The 23,144-nt window shown below is 41.1% G+C and overlaps 1 pseudogene; it reads right to left on the bottom strand.

Annotated features, from left to right (window-relative positions):
• Positions 1-6,694: 6,694 nt before the first annotated feature.
• The window catches only part of LOC129536116 (poly(A) polymerase alpha-like), a 45,960-nt pseudogene continuing 29,510 nt past the window's right edge, over positions 6,695-23,144 (bottom strand).

Below are 23,144 nucleotides of genomic sequence, written 5' to 3'. Positions count from 1 at the left end.
CTTCCAAACTATGCTATTGGGAATATAAAATGGTAAAGCCACTTCGGAAAAGTTGGGCAGTTTAACTTTCTTAAAAAAGTTCAAGGTACACTTACATATGATCCAGCCATTCTACTCTGAGCTGAGAGAGCTACTCTCTACCTAAGAGAAAAGAAACCATATGTCCATACAAAGACTTTACTGGGATGAACCAGAGGGTTGGGATGGGGAGGGACGTGGGAGCGGGGTTCAAGATGGGGAACACATGTACACCCGGGGCAGATTCATGTCAATGTATGGCAAAACCAATACAATAATGTAAAGTAATTAGCCTCCAATTAAAATGAATAAATTTTAAAAAAATTAAAAAAAAAAAAAACAACAACAAAGACATATACATGTTTGTTCATAGTAGCTTTATTTGTAAAAACCCCAAACTGGGAAAAGAGCTAAAGGTCTTTCAATAGGTGAATGGATAAACAAATTGTGACATATTCATACAAAGAAATGCTCAGTTCAGTTCAGTTCAGTCGCTCAGTCGTGTCCAACTCTCCGCGACCCCATGAATCACAGCACGCATCCTACTTAATAATAAAATGGAAGGAACTAATGATCTATATAACAACATGAATTTATCTCAAAATTGCTATGCTGAATGAAAGGGGCCAGAAATTGCGTACATATAATATGCTGCTGCTGCTGCTGCTGCTGCTAAGTCGCTTCAGTCGTGTCTGACTCTGTGCGACCCCATAGACGGCAGCTCACCAGGCTCCCCCGTCCCTGGGATTCTCCAGACAAGAACACTGGAGTGGGTTGCCATTTCCTTCTCCAGTGCATGAAAGTGAAAAGTGAAAGTGAAGTCGCTCAGAGGTGTCCAACTCTTCATGACCCCATGGACTGCAGCCCACCAGGCTCCTCCGCCCATGGGATTTTTCAGGCAAGTGAGTCAATTTGATGACACTTTGAGCATAGAAAATTATCTATATTGACAGAGCAGATCAGATCTTGCCTGCAGGGGTAGGTGGGATGGGAAAGGGAGAGGAATTACAAAAGGCATGAGGATATTTGGGGGGTAATAAAAAACTCATCATCTTGAATGTAAAAATGGTTTCGTGGGTTGATACATACATAAAACTTACCATGTTGTACACTTATTGTGTTTATTGCATGTTTTTATATCTGAATAAATTTTGTTTAAAGAAGGAAAAAGAGAAAAAAGATACAAAGATCAAATATTAACAACATGAACTATTGTAGCTTATACTGATTTTTTAAAAATGTTCTAGAATTCAGTTGAACTAAATGGATGTTTGACTCTTCAACTATTTTAAAACAGGTTCATTTACATAAAAGCCTAAGCATGGGTGAGGTTCAAGGGCAACCTACCTTGAATCTACCTTAGTTGCACTACCTTCATGTTACCAAATGGGAAACACATACTGAAGTCAGAGTGATTGAGAGGAAGATCTTAGAAGACCAGGATTTTAGCTCTGATTTCTCCAAATGTCCTGAAACTAGCTTATTTATCTGACCAACCTAATTTAAGTATTATGTGTTAGTCGCTCAGTCATGTCTGACTCTTTGTGACCCCATGGACTGTAGCCCACCAGGCTCCTCTGTCTGTGGAATGCTCCAGGCAAGAATATTGGAGTGGGTTGCCATTTCCTTCTCCAGAGGTTCTCCCCAACCCAGGGACTGAACTTGTGTCTCTTGCTTGGCTGGCAGGTTCTTTATCACTGAGTCACCTGGGAAGTCCAATTTAATTTTCCACCTGTAAAATAGCCAAAATAATAGCTAGTTCAGAAGATATGGTGAAAAAAGGAGACAGAATAACTAGTAAAAATGCTGTCAGACTGTTTGAAGTAGGAATAATAATAACACATAGTCCTTTTCCTGCCTTCTGTTTAGTTTTACCACTCCCTGGAATTCTCTTGTCGTTCAGCTTCAGTTGGCATCTTTCCTAAATACTTAAAGCAAAATGTGTTGAGTCAGCAGATTTGATGGACTTCTGAAGCCTCTAGTAACTCGAGGCTGAAAAAACTCTTTACTCTTTTTGACCCAGAAACTAAATCTCAGGGATTTGTAAGTTTCAAGTCACTTCAGAGGCAACTGTGGCTTTTCCCCAAGCTTGGTCTTGCAGGGACAGACGATAGTGAAGAAGGAATGAATCTACTTCTATACTCATGCTGAAACTTTGAGTAAAACTGAGCTGCTGTTAAGAGGGTTATGGGAAGCCTGGAATGCACTCCTTGTTGGATAGCAGTGCTAGGATTTCCCAAAAGTGTCTATTTGGGGTGAGTCATTTTAGCCCAGGGTAGAGGCAGTTTGTCCATGATACCCCTGCACGGATGCTTCAGAGAAATAGCATTGCGGTGTCCACAAGTAAGTGCGATCACACATAAGCACGATCACCAAGCACTGAAGTTATAATGAGCAACCTGTGGCCAAGATGAGATGTAGAGGATGATGGACTTTTGTAAAATGCCTCCTCTGGGGCAATCTCCCTGTCCTGCAGGATGGAGAACTTCAACCAGTGGAGTACCAGTAAATGCTTACCCATTGGCTCTGGGCAGTGAGGAGAGGCCTGATTCACAGTGTCTTCCAGTTTCCATCATTTGAATACTAGTTAGTTGCTCAGTCATGCCCAACTCTTGTGACCCCAAGGGCTGTTGCTCACCAGGCTCCTCTGTTTATAGGATTTCTCAGGCAAGAATACTAGAGTGGGTGGCCATTCCCTTCTCCCAGGGATCTTCCCGACTCAGAGATTGAGCTGATGTCTCTTAAATCTCATTGCAGGCAGATTCTTTACCACTGAGCCATCAGGGAAGCCTTGAATACTGTCCCCATGGCTAATTTTGAGTTTCTAATATATTGTTAACCAGCTCACAAATTCAGCAAAATTTAGGTTGGCTTTCAGAAGCCAGCCTGAGTTAGCTCCAGTGTGCCTCTAGACTCAACAATCTAGTGGGCCAGGGCAGCCATAAAGTAAAGCTGGGCTCATTCTCCATGTCTTGCCCTGACCTCTACTGCTAGATTGACAGGTCCTGTTATAGTTCATGAAGTGCCTAAGGCCCCACCAACAGTCAGAGACAGAGAAGAGACTTCTTCTAAAAACTAAAGAATAACTTACAGATACTGATTTTTTTTCTTCTCATGCTTTCTGATTAACCATTAGTGCCGTTTGAGTCAAACCTTTTGATTCAAACCTAAGAAGATTTCTCAATTAACAAGATCATTAGTTCCCTTTAGTACAATGTGTGTTAGTCACTCAGTCGTGTCCGATTCTTTGTGATCCCATGGACTATTGCTCACCAGGCTCCTGTGTCCATGGGATACTCCAGGCAAGGATACTCGACTGGATAGACATTCCCTTCTCCAGGGAATCCTTGAGACCCAGGGACTGAACCTGGGTCTCCCACACTGCAGGCAGATTCTTTACCGTCTGAGTCACCAGGGAAGGCCCTCTTTAAAGAGGGAGATTTTTAATTACTGGGCTGAAATGATACCCACAGATGCTGAGAAAGAGTATGCTGTGGTGTTTTCTCTGGAATATTCCTCAAGCACACTTATCATAAATGGGGTCAGAGTGATAGATTTCCTGGCGAATGTTTAGGAAATGTCTTGGGAATATTTTTAATTGCCTCAATGCTTTGGTTGCTACAATCACTTAAGTGTCACCATAGTATATGAGGAGGCAGAGACACTCAAGATTTTGTAACACTCAGGACAGTCTTACACAGAGAATGGTCTTGTATTCTGTATAACTTCAGATGGTCTCAACAGGCATCCATGTTAAGTGAAAACGCTGTTTACAATTTTCTAAGCCTGGAGTATAATACCATTTTACCTATGAACACACAGTAAACTTGAACCATGTAAAGATACACAGAATTTGGGGGCTTCCCTGGTGGCTCTGATGCTAAAGAATCTGCTTGCAATGTGGGAGACCCAGGGTCCATCCCCTGGAGAAAGGAATGGCAACCTACTTCAGTATTCTTGCCTAGAGAATTCCATGGACAGAGGAGCCTGGTGGGCAACAGTCCATGGGGTCGCAGAGTCAGGCACGATGAGTAATTAACACACACCGTACAGTAAATTTGTACCGTGTAAAGATATACAGACTTTTCTAAGACTGCAACTACCACGTAAATGGAAGGGAAATTGTGTCATGTTTTGTTGAGAACATTATCAAGCATGACACATTATTACTGAATTATGTCCCAATTTAGGAAAGCATATCATTGCCCGGAACATGGCCTAGTGTTTGGAGCTACCGCACATTCAAAGTGATTTTAAGTATATAAGAATAGAATTGTTTAGCCTTTATTTCCAAATGTCAAATATAAACAAAAGTGTCTCAGAAATCTAAACATTTGTTGTAAATAAGTGCAAACATAGGACTGCTTCATTATGTCTTCTGGTGTATTCGTGTTTGAGCATTTTCACATGGAAAAACATTTCATTATGTTTAATCTGCCCACTATCCACTCAGGCACCCTAGTCAGGAAGCTAGAAAACCTAGCTCCTCTCTCCTTCCCACTCCTTATACTCAGTCCCTATGTTCTGCTGATTCCATCTCCTACCTGTCCCCTTCTCGAACTTACACCCATGCTGCCTTCGTCCAGGGGCACATGATTTCTTGTCTAGACTGTTCTGAAGTCTACTAATTAATTTCTTAGAATAATTTTTAAAAAAGAATATTTAAAAAATTTATTTATTTTTGGCTGCGCTGGGTCTTCGTTGCTGTGCAAGGCTTTCTCTAGTTGCTGGGAGCAAGGGCTACTGTCTTGTGAGGTGCATGGGCTTATAGCAGTGGCTTCTCTTGTTGCAGAACATGGGCTCTAGGTTATGCCGGCTCCAGTAGTTGTAGCACGTGGGCCCTAAGGCAAAACCTTAGTAGTTGTGGCACACAGGTTTAGTTGCTCCACCGCATGTGGAATCTTCCCAGGTCTGGGATCAGACCTGCATCTCCTGAATTGGCAGGTGGATTCTTTACCACTGAGCCACCAGGGAAGCCCCTAATTAATTTCTTATTGTGCAATCTCCCTTCCCCCCATGCAACCCATTCTGTATACAAACTTTTAATGATCTTTCCAGAACACAGAATCTGGAAAAGTTTCTTTCCCACTGAACACTTCGCTGGGTCCTAGCAGAAGAGAGGTTAAAACCTTGACTTCTCAGTATGGTGCCATGAGACAGTCACTGTTGATTCCCATCCAATCTCAGATTTCAAATCAGGCTTCCACACAGTGAACCATCCATGTCCTTTCATTTCTCTGAGATTTGGACACATGTTGTCTTTGTTAAGGAATATTTCCCCCCAGTCTTGCCAGCTAGTAAATTTTATTCATTCTTTAAGACCCAGCCCAGGACCCTGTTCAGAACCTCCCTGACACGACGGCTTCAAGTGATCCTAGTACTCTCCTTTCTTACATCGTTCAGTGTACTCTATCAGAACAGTCCAGTTGCCAGGCATGACAGTAGCTCATTACCCTACTTCCTGTTCATATGAGAGGATGATGGGGAAGGGACAAAGATGTCACGACTGTTTTTGTTTGACTCTACCACGAGGCATGCGGAATCTGAGTTCCCCCACCAGGGAATCCAACCCATGCCCTCTGCAGTGAAAGCACAAAGTCTCAACCACTGAATTGCCAGGGAAGTCTCAGGACATTCCAGGACGATTGTTGACCTGCCAGTTGGATGCAGGCAATCAGAGGCTCCACACCCTCTCCCCTGTCTTTGAAATATACATTTCACCCACCATTTGCACACTAGGAGCTATTTCAAAGACAGAACCTTGAGGGGATGAGATGTTGTTGAGACCATCTGGATGGTATATACATGACTAAACATAGTTATGACTTCTATATTCATTTAAAAAATTCTGACCAGCAGGGGCAGAGACCTAATCATCTTGTGGTCCTGTGACAAGCTTCTTAAGTAAGTTTCCTTGCTGATTACACCTGCCACCTACCAATACGGAGGGTTTGCCTCTTTCTTTGGTATCTTTTTGTCCTCCATGTAGAGGAGGGGCAACTCTGAATTTCACGCAGGTGACAAACCAAACTCCTGAGGTTGCAAACTAACAGTGATCTTTAGCCTTGAGGGGGAGCGCTGTCCTTTCCAGACTTTGTTTCATTAGGATGAAAGCCAAATGAAGATGGCTCCAAGACGACCACTTGAAGGATGGGGAGAACTTCATCTTGATTCCTGGCTGGAATCTTTTTTTTAGTATTTTATTAGGTTTTTTTTTTTTGCTTCACTGAATCTTCATTGAGGTGCTTGGGCTTTCTCTAGTTGTGGCGTGTAGGCTGAGTAGTTGTGGGGCACGGGCTTAGTTGCCCCAAGGCATGTGTAATCTTAGGTCCCTGATCAGGGATTGAATCCATGTCCCCTGATTGGAAGCAGATTCTTAACCACTGGACCACAGGGACATCTCTATTACTATTTTTTAAAGCACAAATGCCCATACAACTTTGGCTTATAAGATAGTTCTGACCTTGATATAAACTGTGTGTATGCACAGTCGCTCAGATGTGTCCAGCTCTTTGCTACCCAATGGACCGTAGCCTGTTAGGCACCTCTGTTCATGGGATTTCCCAGGCAAGAATACCAGAATGGGTTGCTGTTTCCTCCTCCAGAGGATCTTCCCCACCCAGGGATCAAACCCAAGTCTCTTGCACCTCCTGCACTGGCAGGCAATTCTTTGCCATTAGTGCCACTTGAGAAGCCCTGGGTCCCATACAGGCAAATTAAGATTGTTTTCTTCAGGCTGTTTCAGTAGGACTGGATTTGGTCATTTCCATTTGGAAAATACCGAAAAAAAACAATTATGTGTAAGAGTTGATGCTACTGCATTTGGATAAAACTGGCAAGTTCTTCCTACTATTATAGCCCCGGAAATAGCACCAAGGAAACCTAATATATTGGAATAGTTGTTGCAGCATTTGGCCCACAGTTTGATAGCTCTTAGGGTTAACCTGAAGTTGTCAAGGTTTAGTGTGTGTGTGTGTGTGTGTGTGTGCGCACTCAGTCCTGTCCGACTCTTTTTGACCCCATGGACTGTAACTGCCAGGTTCCTCTGTCCATGGGATTCTCCCAGCAAGAATACTAGAGTGGCTTGCCATTTTATAATCCAGGGGCTCTTCCTGACCCATGGATCGAACCCAAGTCTCCCATATAGCAGGGAGATTCTTTGCCACCGCACTGGCTCCGAAGCAATGTTTAGTACTAGTCATAAAATTTCATCGGTTATGCTGCAACCAATAAGACTTCTTACGCATCTTATATCTAAAAATTTAAGCAGACTGTCATCTTTTAAATCCAAGTCTTCTGCAGTGTCCATCTTGCAAACAAAATATCAATTTCTATTCCACAAAAGCTCTACTTGATAACTGGTTACCAACACCTCTTCAACAGCTCTTCCATCTTTTAGGTGCGTTCTAAGTTGCTTCAGTGGTGCCTACTCTTTGCAACTCCATGGACAGCAGCCCACCAGGCTCCTCTGTCTGTGGGATACTCCAGGCAAAGATACTGAAGTGGGTTGCCGTTTCCTCCTCCAGGGGATCTTTCCAGATGCAGGAATCGAACCTGCATCTCTTAATGTCTCCTGCATTGGTAGGCGGGTTCTTTACCACTAGGACCACCTGGGAAGCCCCTTACATCATTTACTTCTTCCTGTAATTTCAATTTATCATAGAATGAAGAAGACACTCCCATTAACATGTCTTCAGGCAACACAACACATCACTTATTATCAGCACCTTTCTGTGTATACTCTTCATCTATGAGATCCAAAAGTAAAATACTTTACCGAAAACTTCATTTTCCCAAAATGAAATTCCTGCATTGTAGTTCCTCTTCCCAAACCACAAAGGGGTTCATAGTCTCAACTAGTTTCTGTGTAAGTAGGCACTCAGTTTCCTCAGGGTCTGCTGAACTGATGGGAGAGGTGATGCCATAGTGATTTTGGAGGTGACTGTGTCTATCTGGATCCCGGAGTAGTAAGGACTCAGGGGCTGCTCTGGGCGTGGCCACTAAGGGGAAAGGGAGAAGGGGCGAGCCTCAGCCCCACCTCCCTCACTGCTTCAACGCTGGTCACTTTCAGCACTGCTCCGCTTTCTTCTTTGTCCTCATGTGGTGCCCAAAGACGGGCACAGCAACTTTCTAGAACGCTGATTGGACTCTTGTTGAACTCCAGAGTCAGTCTTCCACCTTACTATCAGAGCAAACTGTGGTAAGAGAGTTCTTGCCAAAACAACAGTAATAAATACCTTTTCTCCAGAGTGTATTACATAACAGACCCTTAATATACACTGTGCTGCACGGAACATGCCAGCAAATTTGGAAAACTCAGTAGTGGCCACAGGACTGGAAAAGGTCAGTTTTCATTCCAATCCCAAAGAAAGGCAATGCCAAAGAATGCTCAAACTACTGCACAATTGCACTTATCTCACATGCTGAAGCGATTTAGCAGTAGCAGCAGCACACGCTAGTAAAGTAATACTCAAAATTCTCCAAGCCAGGACAGTGAACAGTGTCTTCAACAGTACTGTGAACCGTGAAATTCCAGATGTTCAAGCTGGATTTAGAAAAGGCAGAAGAACCAGAGATCAAATTGCCAACATCCGTTGGATCACAGAAAAAGCAAGAGAATTCCAGAAAAACATCTACTTCTGCTTTATTTATTATGCCAAAGCCTTTGACTGGGTAGATCACAACGAACTATGGAAAATTCTTCAAGAGATGGGAATATCAGACCACCTTACCTGCCTCTTGAGAAATCTGCATGCAGGTCAAGAAGCAACAGTTACAACCAGACATGGAACAACAATCTGGTTCCAAATCGGGAAAGGAGTACGTCAAGGCTGTATACTGTCACCCTGCTTATTTAATTTATATGCAGAGCACATCATGCAAAATGCTGGGCTGGATGAAACACAAGCAGGAATCAAGATTGCTGGGAGAAATATCAATAACCTCAGATATGCAGATGACACCACCCTTATGGCAGAAAGTGAGGAGGAACTAAAGAACCTCTTGATGAAAGTGAAAAGGAGAGTGAAAAAGCTGGCTTAAAACTTAACATTCAAAAAACAAAGATCATTTCATCTGGTCCCATGACTTCATGGCAAATAGATGGGGAAACAATGGAAACAGTGACAGATTTTATTTTCTTGGGCTCCAAAATTACTGCAGATGGTGATTGCAGCCATGAAATTAAAAGACACTTACTTCTTGGAAGAAAAGCTATGACCAAACTAAGAGCATATTAAAAAGCAGAGACATTACTTTGCCAATAAAGGTCTATCTGGTCAAAGCTATGGTTTTTCCAGTAGTCATGTATGGATGTGAGAGTTGGACTATAAAGAAAGCTGAGCACCGAAGAACTGATGCTTTTGAACTGTGGTGTTGGAGAACACTCGTGAGAGTTCCTTGTCCTGCAAGGAGATCCAACCAGTCCATCCTAAAGGAAATCAGTCCTGAATATGCACTGGAAGGACTGATGCTGAAGGTGAAACTCCAATACCCTGGCCATCTGATGTGAAGAATTGACTCACTGGAAAGACCCTGCTGCTGGGAAAGATTGAAGGCAGGAAGAGAAGGGGATGACAGAGGATGAGATAGTTGAATGGCATCACTGACTCGATGGACATGAGTTTGAGCAAGCTCTGGGAGTTGGTGATGGCCAGGGAAGCCTGGTGTGATGCAGTCCATGGGGTCGCAAAGAGTTGGGCACAACTGAGCGAATTAACTGACTGACTGACTAAGATACACTCTTTATGACCCTCCTAAGAACTTTCTGTGTTCAGTATTATGTTCTCAGTTGCAGAGGCCAGGGAACTGACAATTTGAGAAGCTAAGTTTCTCTTGGTGGCTAACTCATAAGTGGTGAAATAAGAGATTCTAACCTAGGGTATACTTTGGCCACCTCATGCGATGAGTTGACTCACTGGAAAAGACTCTGATGCTGGGAAGGATTGGGGGTGGGAGGAGAAGGGAACGACAGAGAATGAGATGGCTGGATGGCATCACCAGCTCGATGGACATGAGTTTGAGTGAACTCCGGGAGTTGGTGATGGACAGGGAGGCCTGGCGTGCTGTGATTCATGGGGTCGCGCAGAGTCGGACATGACTGAGCGACCGAACTGAACTGAACTGAACCTAGGGTGTGCAGCCCATTCACTTTCCTTTTTTAACTTTTCTAGTATGAAAGTCACAGGCTTCTCACGTGGCTCAGTGGTAAAGAATCCACATGCAGTGTAGGAGATGGAATAGAGGCAGGTTTGATCCCTGACTTGGAAAGTTCCCCTGGACTACGAAGTGGCGACCCACTCCAATATTCTTGCCTGGAAAATTCCATGAATGAATAAGCCTGGTGGGCTGCAGTCCATGGGGTCACAAACAGTTTGACTTAACTGAAGTGACTTAGAAGTCACACACATAGTTGGTTTACAGTGTGTGTTAGTTTCTAATATACAGCAAAGTGATTCAGTTATATATGTATATATATGTTTATGTATTTTTTCAGGTTCTTTTATGTATTATTACAGAGTTTTGAGTTCCTTGTGCTATACAGTAGGTCCTTGTTATCTGTTTTATATATAGTAGTTTATAGTAGCTATATATATATTATTTTATATATAGTGTATGCTAATCCCAAATTCCTAATTATCCCTCCTTGTTTCCCCTTTGGTAACCATACATTTGTTTTCTATGTATGTGAGACTTATTCGCATCTAAAGGTATGACAGTCATAGTGAAAATGATGAGAATAAAAATGAAACTAAATGGGCACTCCAGAATTACTACTCTTTGCAATTTGTAGTACCATTCTATAGCAGGGACAGCAGTATTTCTGTTTCTGTTTTTAGAAAGGACACTGATTTTAAATAATGTACTGCTAATGTTGATATTTTAGCTTGTTTTAAACCTTTGATTTCTTTCTGGTGTGTTACAAGAATTTACAATTTTTCCACTTCTAGAAAACAGAGAATATTTGTTTTTGAACTAAAAGTCATGTTACTTTTCACTTTAAAAGTAGATTTCAGGAATATTCACAGATATTTACTAATTCGATTCCCACAATGATACTATGATGAAAAGAAGTGGCTATCAGTATTTTATTTTGCAAACGGTGACATAATGGTGCAATCAAAGATACACAGTCTCCCTCAAGGTCACACAGCTGATCCAAAATAGGGTTGAGGTTCAGTTTTTCTTTTTAATATTTACTTATGTATTTGTTTATTTTTGGGTGTGTCAGGTCTCAGTTGTAGCACTTGGAATCTTACGTTGTGCCTCCTGGGCTTAGTTGCCCCATGGCATGTGGGGTCTGAGTTACCCGACCAGGGATCAAACCCAGGATCCCAGCACTGGAATTCTTAATCAATGGACCACCAGGGAAGCCCAGAGACCCAATCATAACATCTTCCTCCTAGAAACATTCCCTGTAATGTCTTCTTAATTTTTCTTAAATTTAATTAAAAACAATATGGAAACATAAAGACTGTTTTTCTTCACTGGATTTAAATTTAAATTCTTAAATTTCTTAAATACTGAAGGAAAGTGCTTCATGTAGCTATTTATCAGGACTTAAAGACTGGAAACTGAGGATATGTACAAGTTATTTCTGAAATTCTCCTTATAAAAAATGATTCTTAATATAGATAACAGTTACATCATATGGTTGCCACAGCTAAAAGTTATGAGGTTTTCTTATATTTAAATGTTTGAATAATTAAATGAACAGCAGTGTGTACAATGTAAATTTCTTAAATTTAATTAAAGGATACCCCTACAGAAAGTACTATTGTGAACTGTACGTGGAGTGATTAAAGGGTTTAGTACATATAATTTTCCCTAGTGTTTAAAAGGTCACTAGAAAGAAAAAAGTGACAAATATGCTGTTTTAAGCTTTTTTTTTTTTTACCACTTTAAAAATGTCACAGTGAGTGAAAGGAAAAAGCTGCCCGATAGCAGATGAATGGGTATTGACAGCTGCACCAGTGTTAAATGCTGCATGGCAGAAAAATCTAGGGAAGAAAAACAAACTGTAGTCACGTTTCCATATTGCTTTTTATTAAATTTCAGTAAAGACACTTTAACTTTGATTGATATCTGAATTTGCTAATGAAAGCAATTTGTGAGACAAATCCATGCACACACAGAAAAGATAGGTGTATAATATAAGGCATTTTAATCATGCACTAAATGTAAAATTATCTTGACAACACATGTGATATTTTATGATGTCCATATGGTATTGCATATGCAGCTTATAATATACAACTGGTATCTGGATAACATATGATATAGATGTAAAGCACACCCTACAAGCTTAGAATTCTGTGGTTACACACACACACACACACACACACACACACACACACACACGCACACACGCACACACACAGAGACATAATATTCATGCTTTCTCTGTGCTGAATATACATTATACATTTAACCCCTGTTCCTGTGTATTCATATTGTGAAGGGCTCAGGTTACTTTCTGGGGGCGTGTTAGATTTCTTTTGGCTTGAACAACCCTTTTCCCAGAAGCCTGGAAAATTCATCATGTTGGATACCCAGGTGTTCTCCATTTGCAAATATTATTACCTTGTAGGATTCGAAGAAGGTTTAATTATGAGAGAGGATAAATAAATAGTGCTGCAGGCAGAAAGGCCCACCAGGCCCCTTTGTTGGGGGGTGTCCTCTAGGACAGCAGTCTCCAACATTTTTGGCACCAGGGACTGGATTCATGGAAGACAGTTTTTCCATGTACGGCCGGTGGGTGGAGGGGGATTGGTTTAGGGATGATTCAAGAGCATTACATTTATTGTGTACTTTATTTATATTGTTACTATATCAGTTCCACCTCAGATCACTAGACATTAGATCCCGGAGGTTGGGGACACCTGCTGTAGGACTCAAGGTCTGTGAGCAGTCTTGATGCAACGGGGCAGGGATTTCTAAGCTGGAGGCTACAGGGTTTCTGCCAGCAGACTCTGATGCTCAGTTGGAGGAGGACCCCAGGAGCCAGTGTCTTTTGCTCTTGATTGTTCTTTACCACGGATCTTCCTTCAGAGCAGGTTTGACTGATGTTTACTTGAATTACCATCATTTCCAGGAGAACCTTGCAGCCACGTTCAATCTTAACCACTACAGGCAAATCCCTTGTGCATCTGTCTTCCCCCTTCCCTCCTCAGACTGGAGCAGAGACTCATCCTTTTCATTCTTGAATCCCTGCTCCCTGGTACCTTAGTAGGCATAGGTGCATCAGTGATCAGTCGTGTCCAACTCTTTGTAACCCCATGGACTGTAGACCACAGGATTTTCTGTCCATGAGATTTTCCAGGCAAGAATACTGGAACAGGTGGCCATTTCCTTCTTCATAGGATCTTCCTGAGCCAGGGATCAAACCCATGTCTCTTGTATCTCTTGCATTGGCAGATGGGTTCTTTACTAGCTGAGCCACCAGGGAAGCTCAAACTGGTGCCAGTCATCTAATAGACTCTCAATAAATGTTGAATGAATGAATGATTGCACCTATATCTTAATGCAAAGTGGAATGCCTTTCTCGAGTTCTTTAGTACTGGGGTCATTTGTTGTACTTCTGCTGTCTGCATTCACAAATAGATTAAGGCTGTCTGAAATTTCCCTGAATTTTCTCACTTTCAGGACCTTCCTTCTGAAATAATCCTTTCACACTCTACTGTCAGAGTTTGCTGTGAGCCCACAATTATATCAAAGATGATCTTTCTGTCTATCCTTGGGGTTTCTTATTATGCAGATTAAGAAAAGGAACTTGAGAAAGAATTAGCAGACATCACTTGAGAAACAATTAGCAGATTCTAACATCATATAGTTACAACCCACGAAGAAATTGTGAATAGTATTAATGAAAAAATACATGGACTTTGGAGTTTAATTTTTTTTTTAACTTTATGAACATCTTTAGGGAGTATAACCGAGTACCAAAAAAATTATATTAACTAAATTACTTTGTTGTATAATTAGAGCATTCTACCAGCATACATAAATTTTAGAAGTGAATGCTGTCAGTTTTCATTTTTAAAAATATATCATGTAATGGATGAATAATAATCACACCTGGAAACAGTTTTATAAATAAGAAAATTAAGTTGCATGAAATTATATTCAAAGGTGGTAATGAGTGTCAGTATTGCTCAGAAAGAGAAAAGATGATTTTTTAGACCCTCAAAATGTGCTTATGTGTTAACTAGATGTATTTATGTTTCACAGCCAACTATGCTGTAGTTTACATTCCTAGGAATGGCATTAGTGCTTTCTGAACTATAGTCATTTATATTATTTTCCACAATAATAATGCCTCTAATCCTTATTACCAAAGAAATCCCGCTCTAGGGTTTATAGGTAACTTGAGCTATATAAACATACAAAACAAGCATATGAAAACTAGAACTCTGTTAACTTGTTAATGAGTTTGAGATTAAAACCTGAGTGATATCAAACCCTGGTAGTTCATTTTTTTCTCATTGAATCAACTGAGTTTTCAAATAAAGTCAAGCAAATAAATACCATATTATTTAGTTTTCTATTGACAAAATTATAAGAGTGACAATTAACAATTCACTAGTCTGTGGATTCTCATCCTAAGTTATCCTGCAGACTGGTGGGACACTACAGTTGCCTCATCTTCTGGACCACTTTACTCCATGTTAGTTTACTCCCATTTAGAGATGATCTTCCCTAGGTGTTCTCAGGGAAAAAGTACTGACCAGATTTCTCATTTTGCTAAAGTAATGTCATTGCTTGGTGTTTTCCGACCTCCATTGCTGAACCAGTATAGCTAAAGTTGATCTTCAAAGGGAGTAGACAGTGAGGCTGATGATTTTCTCTTTCTCCAGCAGAAGTCAAAGCACATGGCTTTGCTCTTCACACTTCATCATCTATCTCTTTGCTGGGAAGGTATGTAGAGAAATAGGTGGTTGTAAATAAATGTCTCTCCATGCCACTTTCAGTTGATCCTGCCAATGGAATGATCAAAAACACACTAAAGAAGAATTAGAATAGGTTCATTTTTTGTTGTTGAGTGTGTGGTGGGAGAAGAGGTTCTGTGGGCTTATCAAGACTTCTGTGTTATTGAGTTGGGCAAGGCAGAAACTGGAAAATTCTCAAAGAAATAGAACTATCAGACCACCTGACCTGCCTCTTGAGAAATCCGTATGTAGGTCAAGAAGCTACAGTTAGAACTGGATATGAAACAACAGACTGGTTCCAAATTGGGAAAGGAGTATGTTAAAGCTGTATATTGTCACCCTGCTTATTTAACTGGTATGCAGAATTCATCATGAGAAACGCTGGACTGGATGAAGCACACCTGGAATCAAGATTGCCTGGAGAAATATCAATAACCTCAGATATGCAGATAACACCACCCTTATGGCAGAAAGTGAAGAAGAACTAAAGAGCCTCTTGCTGAAAGTGAAAGAGAAGAGTGAAAAAGTTGGCCTAAAATTCAACATTCAGAAAACAAAGATCATGGCATCTGGTCCCATCACTTCATGGCAAATAGATGGGGAAACATCGGAAACAGTGACAGACTTTACTTTTTTTGGGGCTCCAAAATCACTGCAGATGGTGACTGCAGCCATGAAATTAAAAGACACTTATTCCTTGGAAGAAAAGCTATGACAAACCTAGGCAGCATATTAAAAAGCAGAGACATTACTTTGCCAACAAAGGTCTGTCTAGTCAAAGCTATGATTTTTCTAGTAGTCATGTATGGATGTGAGAGGTGGACTATAAAGGAAGCTGACTACCGAGGAATTGATGCTTTTGAACTGTGGTGTTGGGGAAGACTCTTGAGAGTCCTTTCAATGGAAAGGAGATCCAACCAGTCCATCCTAAAGGAAATCAGTCTTGAATATTCCTTGAAAGGACTGATGCTGAAGGCTGAAACTCCAAAACTTTGGCCACCTGATGTGAAGAACTGACTTATTTGAAAAGACCCTGATCCTGGGAAAGAGTGAAGGCAGGAGGAAAAGGGGATGAAAGAGGATTAGATGGTTGGATGGCATCACTGATTCAATGGATATGAGTTTGAGCAAGCTCCAGGAGTTGGTGATGGACAGGGAATCCTGGTGTGCTGTGGTTCATGGAGTCACAAAGAATTGGACATGACTGAGCAACTGAACTGAACAGAAACGTCCATGGGTTGGGTGAAGCACATTAGAAGTCAGGGGTGCATATTCTCACAGAATATATCACTTAATCTGAGGGAATTTGGGAAGGGTCAGCTGTAATTCTGTAAGTTAAAATTTGGCTGGGATACTGGGATCGATACCTCTCTCTTTGATAAAATTACCAAGGGACTGTTAATGATCCCAGGAAGTCTGACCATGAGCCAGACTTATAGAGCATTTATAACTTATTGAAGTTCTGACTGCATAAAAGCCATAAGTGAACCATTCCTTATTTAATTGGCTTTGCTTGCCAATCATAATGGCCATTTGGATTGGCAGTACAGTCAGTAGATTCTGTCTTTAATAGGCTTGAATATATCAGATTGACCTTTTTCATACCGTTGTCTTTAAGCATATGGACACAGTAGCATCAGAGTGAATTTCACTTGTTTAGGTGGGTTTTCTAGGTGGCCTAAATTACTTCTGTGAATAAGCTGAACACATTTGAAAGTCACAGGAACACTTAAGTAATCAGAAAACTATATGGTTTATGGAGACCATAACTAAATCTCAGCAAAGAGATGCTGTTGTGAGAATAATATAGGTGCTAAGAAAAATCAGTACATCAGATAATAACTTACTAAGGAGTACCCTAGAGGTTTGAAGAGTTAATGTCGTTTCCAAAGCTGTGTAAATTATTCCCAGAGAGTAGCTTAGCATGCCTGGAAGAGAGTTCAATGAGCCACCATAATCTTTTATAGTACCTGAATTCACCTTTGAAATCTATTTTGGACTCGTTTCATTTCTGATTTCAAATTTATAAAACATGAGCTTCTTGGTAGAATTTTTGATCACATCATCATCTTTGAAATCCCTTTTCATTCTCTGTATATTCTCAGAATTTATAAAATAGCTTTCAGAATTCACTTTAACAAAGTCCTTACTCTAAATTTATTTCTATTCTTATTATTTTCCAAGAATAGCCACTAGATTTTAGCCATATCAACTAACTCTGAAATTTATGCTCTGAAATGTCTCAGTTTAAAAACAATTTTACGAATATAGTTGAAAGTATACAAGACATATGAGTTACATGTATACCTACATGATATACAAGTTTGGTGTTTTTCCAATCTGTTTTTTTTTTTTTTTGGCCAAACTGTGTGACATGTAGGATCTCAGTCCTCTGCATTGTCAGAACTTGGAGTCTTAACCAGTGGACCACCAGGGAAGTCCCTCCAATCTGTATTTTAATACTACACTTACTTCGTATATATACTTGTATATACGGTACTGTTTTATAATGCATACATATATAGTAGATGTAGACACGTCAAAACTCATAGTAATGAATTTTTGGGAGAAAGGGAGAATTGAACTGGGAAGAGGAATAGAGAGAACGGAAACAGTATTTATAAGGATCTGTTTCTCTCAAAAGTGACTTGAAGCAAGTATGACAAATTATGAGTATTTGTTTAAACTATGTGTTAGATACACAAGTGTTTATTATACTATTCTTTGCAGTGCCCTATATTTTAAAGACATTTTTAATAGAAGAAAAACCCTCAGAAGCCTTTTTCCTTGATGTCGCATTCACGCCGAACTCCTTCTCATCAATTGCTCTTTACTTAGCTTCTTAAATTCTTGTCCTTTTTTCTTCTTCAAAACCAGAAAATTACTTTGGCATTGTTTAAAGAATGATGAAAATCTCATTTAGATCTGGATTGCAAAAATCCTTGCTAATTCACGAAAGCATTTATTTTTTTAAACATTAGTTTAAGTCTGTTCCTCAGACTGTCACATCTTTCTTCAGGGGTTTCTCATAGTCTTTAGACGACTCCATCTGCTCTTCTAAAAGGAGAACATCAAACCAGTTTGTTAGATGTGACACAATTAGATCTCAGATGCTCAGTTGCCTGACCATTTGTAAACGCATTTTCTGGAAATTAGGAACAGACCAAAGAACTCTGACTTTCTCTAAGGCTTTTATTTAGCCTTCATTTTATGTGACTTTGGTTTATGTTTCTATTCAACTTCTTCTACTAGGAACACGAATAATTCTGGTTCAAAGTCATTCTCCCCAAATAGTACTACCACTGGCTATTAATCAATGTTTATTTCTCCTCCTCTTCTAATTTTTTTAATCTTTTTTGTTATTGTATGGTTAACAGATATTTGGTCCATGATAAAAATTTTTTTTGTTATTTTGTTCTGTTCAAAACCATTTGTCATGGACCAAGTATGGTCATGGACATTTTGAATAGGACCAAATTTCAAGGAGCTTTAGGTGTGGACCATATTTTAGGCTGTGCTGGGTCTTTGTTGCCGTGCACGGGCTTTCTCTAGTCGTGGCGAGTGCGGGCTACTCTAGTTGTGGTACACAGGCTTCTCAATTGCAGTGGCTTCTCTTGTTTTGGAGCCTGGGCTCAAGGGTCCGAGGGCTTCAGTAGTTGTGGAGCATGAGCTTAGTTCCGTGGCATGTGGAATCTTCCCAGACTAGGAATGGGACCCGTGTTCCCTGAATTTGCAGGTGGATTCTTAACAACTAGACCATCAGGGAAGTCCTTGGACCATATGTTTTATTTATCAGGTGTCTTATTGATTATTGGACAGGGCCAAAACTTGCAAGGGAATTGTATACCTTAGAAATCATGTCAACCAAGCCATAGTCAAAGAGATGTTTCCCCTAGTTTTAAAAATTGTGTGTGACTGAAGAAACAACACATGAAAAACAGAACAAAACAAAAACAAATGAGTGCACATTTATTTAGCTCAGCACAAAATAAGTATTAATACATCCTCTTGAAAGGACAGGAGGTCAACTGCTTTACCAACGGGTTCTCAGAATGGCAGAACTTTGGTGTGGTTTTTGATGTAAAAGATCAAAGAATTCAGCTTTGATAATTTAGTCAAGCAGGCAGACTTGATGTGTCCCAACTCACAAACACTGATGTATAAATAAGAATGCCAGTTATTAATTTATTCTGAGAAAGCCGTGAAGTGATGCCAGTGGTTCTCCCATTCTCTCATTGTAGGGGGAAAAAGAAATCCAGGAAATAAAAGTATAACCTTAAGGTTTGGTAATTATAGCATCAGAGCAAGAGGGATTTTTGGATGACCTCGATCTGAAATGAAAGTGAAAGTGAAAGTTGCTCAGTTGTGTCTGACTCTGTGACCCCAGAAACTATGCAGTCCATGGAATTCTCCAGACCAGAATACCGGTGTGGGTAAGCCTTTCCCTTCTCCAGGGGATCTTCCCAACCCAGGAATTGAACCCAGGTGTCCTGCATTGCAGGCGGATTCTTTACCAGCTGAGCCACAAGGGAAGTCCATGAATACTGTACTGGGTAGCCTATCCCTTCTCCAGGGGATCTTCCTGACCCAGGAATCGAACCGGGGTCTCCTGCCTTGCAGGCAGTTTCTTTATGGACTGAGCTATCAGGGAAGCCAAGCTAAGACCAACCTAGAAAGTATATTAAAAAGCACAGACATTACTTTGCCAACAAAGGTCTGTCTAGTCAAAGCAATGGGTTTTTCCAATAGTCAGGTATGGATGTGAGAGTTGGACTATAAAGAAACCTGAGCACCGAAGAATTGATGCTTTTGAATTGTGGTGCTGGAGAAGACTCTTGAGAGTCCCTTGGACTGCAAGAAGATCCAACCAGTCCATTCTAAAGGAGATCAGTCCTGGGTGTTCATTGGAAGGACTGATGCTGAAGCTGAAACTCCAATACTTTGGCCTCCTGATGCAAAGAACTGACTCATTGGAAAATACCCTGATACTGGGAAAGACTGAAGGCAGGAGGAGAAGGAGATGACAGAGGAGGATATGGTTGGATGGTATCACTGACTTGATGGACATGAGTTTGAGCAAGCTCCGGGTATTGGTGATGGACAGGAAAACCTAACATGCAGCAGTCCATGGGGTTGCAAAGAGTCGGACACGACTGAGCAACTGAACTGAACTGAACTGATCTGAAATATCCCTCCTACGGCTAAGTTATTTGAACTGCTCACACTATTTGGCCAGAGTGCTGCTTCCCCTGAACTATCCTGGATAAACTTTAAGAAATTCTTCCACTTTTGGACTCACTTGAAACTTCTTGATGTTCTTTTTTTTCAGACTAGTTGAAGTAGAACTGAATATGCCATGGATTTATGTTAATACTTTAGAAAATAGTAAAACACTCAGCCCAATGTCAAGTACAGAGAAACAAATGTGGGTTGCTGGTTCTAGGGATCATGTATATCTTAGTGGCAAAATCATGGGCACTTCAGTCTGCCTGGACTTGAATTCCAGTTCTGCTCCTTACTGATTATATGGCCTTTGACGTGTTACTGATCCCCTTTGTGCTTTAATTTGCTTAGGGGTAAAATGGAGACAATAGTTGTACCAATTTTATAGGATTGTTGCTAGGGTTAAATAGGATTAGACACACTGGCTTCTAACATTGCGCTTAAAATTGCAAGCCTTCAACACTGCTTATTTTTTGTTAAGATGACATGTGTCAGTTATGATTGGTCTTTCATTTCTCTCAGAGCATAACTACCCATTTAGTTTCTCTCTTTGTGTAGATTATGTTATTGGTGGCCCATTTATCTTGTCATACATTTCTTGTTAATAATTTTATTAATACTAATTTTTCTTGAATTTAGGGTTGGAAACATACCAACTACAATAAAATCTGCTGTTGTTCAGTCACAATCAGGTGTAGATGGACACTGTTGTTGTTCAATGACTAATTCATGTCTGACTCTTTGCGACCCCGTGGACTGCAATGTCAGGCTTGCCTGTTCTTCATTATCTTCCAGAGTTTGAAATTCATGTTCAATGAGTCAGTGATGCTGTCTAACCATCTCTTCCTCTGCTGCCCTCTTATTCTTTTGCCTTCAATCTTTCCCAGCATCAAAGTCTTTTCCAGTGAGTCAGCTCTCTGCATTAGGTGGCCAAAGTATCGGAGCTTCAGCATCAGTCCTTCCAATGAATATTTAGAGTTGATTTCATTTAGGATTAACTGGTTTGAGTCCCTTGGTCCAACTGACTCTCAAGAGTCTTCTACAGCACCACAGTTTGAGAGCACCAATTGGCTCTCAGGCTTCTATATGATCCAACTCTCACATCTGTACATGACTACTGGAAAAACCATAGCTTTGACTATATGGATCTTTGTCATCAAAGTTATGTTACTGTTGAAATAAAATAAGACTCCCAATAATATACACTGACACATTTAGTTTTATGCATGATTCTTATTGTAAAGCGTCAGCATTAGAAATAAATGCTCAGTAGTTTACACATGAGACAGTAATTTGTGTTGCTATTACAGAGCCGGGAAATGACCTGGTGGTTAACGAATGGCATGGATACTTTCCTGAGGCCATATATACATTTAAATCCTCATTGTTGTACATATACCCATATACAGTTAAAGAGAAATGTTCTGGAGAAAACTTCCTTAGAGCTGAAATTCACCTCTCTTCCTTCACCCTCATGTGTTCCCCTTCTCCCATCTCCTTCTTTGGGTCATTTTCTCTCGAGTCCCTTCCAGGACTGCAGAATCACACAGCTCCAGGGGGTGCCTTTCACATGGTATCTAAGTTAATTATGCCCCCAAAGCTGTGTCAAGTGGTTGCTCTGAGAGTGGCCGCCCAGCGCCATCCAGCTTCCTACTTTAGTTGTTCTTCTGTGTCTTGACTGACACTGGGGGGCACCAGCCCAGGACCAGCACTGTCATAAGAGGGCAGGCAGGAAACTATTGCATGTTGCATCTCGGGTGAAGAGTGAGCACCGGAAAATAACCATGTTTTTTTTCTACGTACCTTGAGTTCTGTTCTTGTTTTTTGTGTTTGTACAAAACTAGAGTTCAAAAGATAACGTCAGGGGCTAAAGGTTCATGGAACCTGTGGGCCAGGAATGTAGGTGAGTAGATTCAGTCACTTTGACGCTTAACTAAAATTTTCAGGAAAGGCGCATCGTTGAGTGCATCATGACCTCCATGAATACAATGGCTGTGATGGAGGCTGATGGCTGACTAGGTGTAGGCAAGAGGACAGGCTCAGCGTGATTCATCTCGGTGTTTTTGAGTCTTGGAGCAGAGAGGGAGGACTGAGAGTCATGGACTGGGTAGAAAAAGAGAGGGAAAGAGGCAGTTAATTGGTGAAAACTGCTGGAGAGGCCAGTGATGCCAGAATATTCTCTTCCACGCTTCAAAGATCTTGGGGAATAGGCTTCCTGGGGTTGTAGCCAAGGTCTCTCATCTAGGAAATGAGGACTTGAGAAGGTGCCATAAGGGGCGGAGACTGGTCTTTCACAGCCTCTCTCACCTGGCCTCATAAAGCCTCATGGATGGTCTGAATATGATTTTGAGGGTAAGGAGACAGTCTCTGTTCCCTTCTCCCATTTGCTTGCTGATTCTTGAAACTTTGCTTTTCAAGCAGGAAATAAAACCTTTCATTTCATAGAGCCAGAAAGGAAAGGGCCGTGTGCACACTTCTCAGATGGTCAGTCCCCTCCTCCCCTGTGGCCATGCCTGTTTGGCCCATGCCTTCCTTTTTCCTTGCTGGCCATGTGCCCAACACTTCTCTATCATGCCCAACTCTGTAGCCTCCTTATTGACACAGACCGTTGGCTTGTCCAGGATCTTGGTTCTCAAAATGTGGCCCATGTCATGTGGACACAGTGGGGGAAGGAGAGGGTGGGACTAACTGAGAGAGTAGCGTGTGACTATATATATTCAGTTCAATCGCTCAGTTGTGTCCGACTCTTTGCGACCCCATGAATCACAGCACGCCAGGCTTCCCTGTCCATCACCAACTCCCGGAGTTCACTCAAACTCATGTCCACCGAGTTGGTGATGCCATCCGGCCATCTCATTCTCAGTTGTCCCCGTCTCCTCCCGCCCCCAATTCCTCTCAGCATTACCATATGTAAAATAGATAGCTGGTGGAAATTTGCTGTATGACAGAAGGAACTCAAGCCTGGTATTCTGTGAC

Source organism: Moschus berezovskii, chromosome 6 (assembly GCF_049115385.1).
Source record: "Moschus berezovskii isolate FMDL1 chromosome 6, NW_MosBer_1.0, whole genome shotgun sequence".
Taxonomy (NCBI): domain Eukaryota; kingdom Metazoa; phylum Chordata; class Mammalia; order Artiodactyla; family Moschidae; genus Moschus; species Moschus berezovskii.
The sequence above is the reverse complement of the archived record's forward strand: the minus strand, read 5'-3'. Positions and strand labels throughout refer to the sequence as shown.